At 37.2% G+C, this 6,000-nt stretch overlaps 1 protein-coding gene across 1 annotated transcript in view; it reads right to left on the bottom strand.

Annotated features, from left to right (window-relative positions):
• Agbl1 (AGBL carboxypeptidase 1) overlaps window positions 1-6,000 on the bottom strand; it is an 820,675-nt gene that overhangs the window by 529 nt on the left and 814,146 nt on the right. The gene's annotated exons all lie outside the window — the stretch shown is intronic.

The raw sequence follows: 6,000 nt of genomic DNA, 5'->3' as shown, positions 1-6,000 counted from the left end.
GTTTGATAAATAATATTTTATTCCTATAATTTTTACAATTTATTCATTATATATACCAATTAAAACCCCCTCCGTTAGCTCCTCTCCATCCCACCCATCCTGTTTTTCTTAGTAACCCACTAAGACCAGTTAATGCTGCCTGTATGTGCATGGGTGTGGGGTTCTCCACTGAACAATGGGAAAATTAATAGAGGCCACACTACTGAGAAAATTGACTCTTCCTCTTGCAGCAGTCATCAACTTCCTGTGGTTCCTCAACAAAAACTGATAGTCTAAGATCAGAAAGAAGGAGAGGAAGACCTCCCCTATCAGTGGACTTGGGGAGGGGCATGCATGCAGAAAGGGAAGGAAGGGTGGGATCAGGAGGGGAGGAGGGAGGGGCTAATGGGTGGATACAAAATGAATAAGGTGTAATTAATAATAAAAAAAGCTGTAAAAAAAGTTGTGGTATCATGAGTTCCTATTCCATCTGTGTTGGAATTTTAACTGGCTTGATCTTATACAGGTTTTGTGCTATGAACGCTAGACTTGTTCTTCCCTTAAATATTTTTTTTTACGTTCACACCTTTCTGTGTTCAACTCCTCCTCTGAGGGTAAATAGAACACCATTCAAAATCTTTATACTTTTTTTTTCCCCCTCTGGAAACTAAAACTGCACTTCTTTGTCCATCAGTAAATTTCCATCCAAAAGATATAGGCAGCCTAGCATATGTAGCACTCTGAAGATGAGTTAAGCTTCATATGGTCCCAACCAGAAGGCTGCCATTAAATGTCTAAGAATGTCATTCTATTCCCTCCCAGCATAGGGTAGAACTGGGTCAATATAGAGAGGACTCCAATACGTAATAGTCTTCATTCTACCAAATCACACTGGGGATCTCTCCTCATTCTCCTTCCTCATGATGAATTGTTTCTTGGAAACAGAAATTAATCCAGATTTAAATTAATAAATGAGCAAGCAAGAAAACAAGATTCTGTTTCTTCTGTGCCTATGGTTCTCCATAATTATCCCCTCTTTCTAATTTATCAACAACTCTGTGATCAACAGGGGCTGAGCAGCAAGAGACAAGAGGGAACAGCTGAAATGGACCAAAGACTCTGCTGCATATTGTGAACAGAGGGAATTTCCTCCCAAAGAGCTATATATCTCCCTCATTTGCATGAGATACCTGAAGACTTTCTAATCACTCCCTACTTAGGACTTAACCAATTAGGATTAGCAGCATGCTGGGTTTCTACTTTGTGATTTATAGACAGCAAGCACTTCATAAATCAGGCAGCCCTGTTCATCCACCTGCCTCTCCATAAACAATGGAAATGGGTAATCAGTGGCATGGTTACACGTTAGCACAGGAAATGAATCAGGGCAACTTCTTAATTGTTTACTGACTGATCGGAGCTCCCAGTGCTCTCCACATGCTCTGTTTCCTAAACTGAAGGTGTGATGAGACACAAATGGAGAAGAGGCGAGAGAAATACAAACCTTGTTTGCACAGTCCCATGGCATTAAATAGCCGTTATATTTTACAGACTGAATTGTTGGTAATAAAGTCATTGAATAAAAGAAAGTAAAAGCTACCTAGCTGTAGATAGCTTTTATTCAGCAAGAATTCTGAGTGTCTGGAAATCTCCTGCTATCATCTTAGGTACTGTGCCGACTGTGCAGTAGAACACCAAGAGACTGATTTCAGATCCTGGCTATGAGACTTCAGAGAAAACCCTAATTTCATAAAGTGATCTCAGTAGATGAGGTGAATGCTGATGGAGAAACACACAGCTGTTGTCTAGCAGACTGCCCTGTGAAACAATGTCAGCCAACAAATTTCAATTCCATTTCTGTGCTGTGGATAGTAAGAAAACACTAAGACACAGTATAGAAGAAAAGTAGGCATTTAAATGTTTTGCTTCCCACCCATGTTACTGCAATAATTGTTGCGGTCAAACGGATACTGCTAATTAGCTCTAAGAATATGTGTCGTTTTCAGATTTGGGACCTTGCAGTAACTGCCCATTGCTCCTAAACAGAATATGATACCAGTGGGTTTAGTGGATAGAACTTTTAAACGGGGTTCATTTTCAGAAGTAAACATGGTCAATTTACTCTACAAAGGCCTGTCCTCCAGTAGAAGTCTGCTCTAATCATTCACAAATTTGCAGCCTCTCCCACAGTCTTGTTGATAAATTATTCATGTTGAGATTCTTCACATACATCAGATTGATGTTTCTCCAATATTTTTTCATATAATGAACTACTTATATTTATAATTTTCTAAACTCTCAACGTGCAAGGAACTGAGACATGCTTCCAATAACACATCCTTCTTAACTGTTACTAAGAGAGCATTTTGATAACCTTTTCCCTTACTGAAAAAAAATCCTTTTTAAATATTAATCTCCAATAGTTACTGATTTTGGTTTGAACCATAACTTAGCTATTTTTAATTACAATTAACATGGAACCAATGCCCTGCCAAATTCATAGCAACTTCATTTGACAGAATATCTAGAATTTGCAAGAACTTGATAGACACAAAAGTCTGTGAAATTAAACATGTGTATGAGGGATAGTTTGAAAAAACCTGGGCTGTTTCCAGCTTCTGGCTATTACAAATAAGGCTGCTACAAAAAGGTTGAGCAAATGTCCTTATTGTGTACTTAGGACTCTTTTGGGTATATGCCTAGGAGTGGTATAGCTGGATCTTGAGGAAGCCCTATTCCTAGTTGTCTGAGGAAGCGCCAGATTGCTTTCCAGAGTGATTGTACAGTTTACATTCCCACCAGCAATGGAGTAGGGTTCCCCTTTCTCCATATCATCTCCAGCATGTGTTGTCACTTCAGTTTTTGAGCTTAGCCATTCTGATGGGTGTAAGATGAAATCTTAAGGTCTTTTGGATTTACATTTCCCTTATGACTAAGGAGGTTGAACATTTCTTTAAGTGTTTCTCTGCCATTTGATATTACTCTATTGAGAATTCTCTGTTTAACTCTGTACCCATTTTTTAATTGGATTACTTGGTTTGTTGCTGTTTAAGTTCTTGAATTCTTTATATATACTGGATATTAGCCCTTTGTCAGATATAGGGTTGGTGAATATCCTTTTCCAATCTGTAGGCAGTTGTTTTGTTCTGACAATGCCCCTCAGTGGAGGAATGGATACAGGAATTGTGGTACATCTACACAATGGAATATTACTTAGCAGTAAAAAATAAGGAAATCATGAAATTTACAGGTAAATGGTGGGATCTAGAAAATATCATCCTGAGTGAGCTATCCCAGAAGCAGAAAGAAGCACACAGTATATACTCACTCATATAGACATATAATATAAGATAAACCTGTTAATTCTATACACCTAAAGAAACTAATCAAGAGGGAGGACTCTTGCTAAAATGCTCAATCCCCATCCAAAGAGCAAAGGCAAAGAGGACGGATATCAGAAGAAAGTGAAAAGAGGGAACAAATCAGGAGCCTGACACAGAGGACCTCTGAAAGGCTCTGCCCTACAGTCTATCAATGCAGATGCTGAGACTTAAGGGCAACCTTTGGGCACAGTGCAGGGAATCTTAGGAAAGAAGTGGAAAACAGTAAGACCTGGAGAGGGCAGGAACTCCACAAGCAGAGCAACAGAACCAAAAAATCTTTGGTTTTTTGAGCACAGGGGTCTTTCCTGAGACTGATACTCCAACCAAGGACTATGCATGGAGATAACCTAATCTGACCCATGCACAGATGTAGCCCATGGCAGTTCAGTATCCAAGTGGGTTCCATTGTAATAGGAACAGGGACTGTCTCTGACATGAACTGTTTGGCCTGATCTTTGATCACCTCCTCCTGAAGGGGAAGTAGCATTACCAGGCCACAGAAGAAGACAATGCAGCCACTCCTGATGAGACCTAATTGACTAGGATCAGAAGGAAGGAAAAGAAGTCCTCCCCTATCAGTGGACTTGGGGAGGGGCATGCATGCAGAGGGTGGAGGAAGGGAGGGATTGGGATGGGAGGAGGGAGGGAACTACAGGGGGGATACAAAGTAAATAAAGTGTAATCATTTGTTGCAAATGATTTTATCTAGCTCTATTCTTAACTGCTTTTCCAAAATCTCTGATATCTAAAGTTTTATAGCTATTATATATAAAACAGTTATTATATTACTGGTTATCAATGATGGAAAACACAAGTAGTTTCCTATAGAATGCTAGATACAAGTGAAAAAATGCAAAGTAGCAGCTACTATAGGGAAGGTACATCTGCAGATCCAATGAAAGCCATAAAGACTAAAGCTAATAAAATTACATGGTGCAGTCGACTTTCTTAAATAGGTAGAATTTTGGTGCTTTTCTCATATACACAAAAACAAACATACATGGCTGATTTGACTAGAGTAACCATTTTCTATCTATCCATAGCCCATAAAGTCTTCATGTGGACTCCAAAGACAAGCAATATCCCTTAAATATTTTTTCACTAACAATTAGATATCTAAACATATTCAAAGGGACTGTATCAAGGACAATAAAAAAAACATGTTAAAAATCATGCAAAATGAACAGAAATGAAAATTTGTTGGGCATAGATTAAAGATATAAAAAGAAAAAATATGTAGCAGTGAATGTTTAAAATCCTGCACAGTGTAGTAACTCATACTTTTAATGCCAGTACTTGATAGACTGAGGCAGGAAGATTACCAGGAGTTCTAGGCAACTCTGGGTTACAGAGTGAAAAAAAGCACATAGCAACAACAGAAAGCATGATGTCAAAGGTATAATTTACCACCTATACCAGGTAGAAAATAAAAGATATAGAACAGATAGAAAAAAATAAATAATTAAAATAAGAGCAAGAGTTAATGCAACGGAAGCAAAATGAAGATGTGAAATATAGATGAAATACAGATAGCTATTTGAAAAAAAAAATCTACTACTACAATTAAAAACTGATGAAGAAAAATACATCAGAAATACACCATGATCCAACACTATAGGTTTTCAGGGAAAGTAAGGGAAGTAAGGGATGATAGGAGATATTTAAAAAGCCGGCATGGTGGCACACACCGTTAATGCCAGCACCCAGGGAGGCAGAGGCAGGTGGATCTCTGTGAGTTAGAGCCTAGCTTGGTCTACAAAATGAGTCCAGGAGAGCCAAGGCTATACAATGAAACTCAGTCTTGAAAAACTAAGAGAGAGAGAAGGGGGGAGAAGGGAGAGAGACAGAGATTTAAAAATAACAAGCAATAACAACGGAATCTATACATATGTGAGTGTAACACCCAAGAAATGATGCAGACCACTCTCCCAGACAATGAAAATAAAAACAACCAGAGGTTCCTTACATTTAATAGATCGTCTAAATGTCTCTAGAACTGCTCACAAAATTAAACTCCTAATTCAAAATGTTTTGCTAAAGAGGTGTTTAGCCTCAGATACCTTCATTAAAGAAATGTAGAAAGTGACTTAAAAAAATAACAAGTTTTATGAGGTTCCCTCCAGAAAGTAAGAGGAAATAGTTTTTATTCATTTTATAAATTCAGTATTAAAATGATACCCAAACTAGGCATTTTAAACAGAAAGAGAAATGTAAACCTCTATACCACATAAATAAAAAAGGGTTATTCTTTAAAAAAGTTGAAATTTGGATTCAGTGTTATATAGCATAATTATAAACCTTGACAACAGGAAGTTAAATCTTGGGAATTAAGCCTAGTTCAATTCTTAAAAATTAATAAGTGTAATCTACTATATTAATAGCGTAGTATACAAGAATTACACTATCATATATATTTATTCAGAAAACATTTGACAAAATCCTTATTCATTAATGATAAAAAATATGCTTTAAAAATCCAAGAGTTCCCAATATTAACAAAGAGTACCTAAAAAAAAACAACAGTTAATACTGTGCACAGTGACTAAAGATTAACTGATTTTTCTGTTAAGATTATGAAAAAGAAAAAAGATAGCATTTCTTTATCCTATTAACTGGAAGTTTTAGCGATCAATCTAAG

The sequence above is a fragment of the Psammomys obesus genome, unplaced genomic scaffold (genome assembly GCF_907164565.1).
Source record: "Psammomys obesus unplaced genomic scaffold, mPsaObe1.curated_primary_1811, whole genome shotgun sequence".
Classification (NCBI taxonomy): Eukaryota; Metazoa; Chordata; class Mammalia; order Rodentia; family Muridae; genus Psammomys; species Psammomys obesus.
This window is presented reverse-complemented; position numbering and strand designations above follow the sequence as displayed.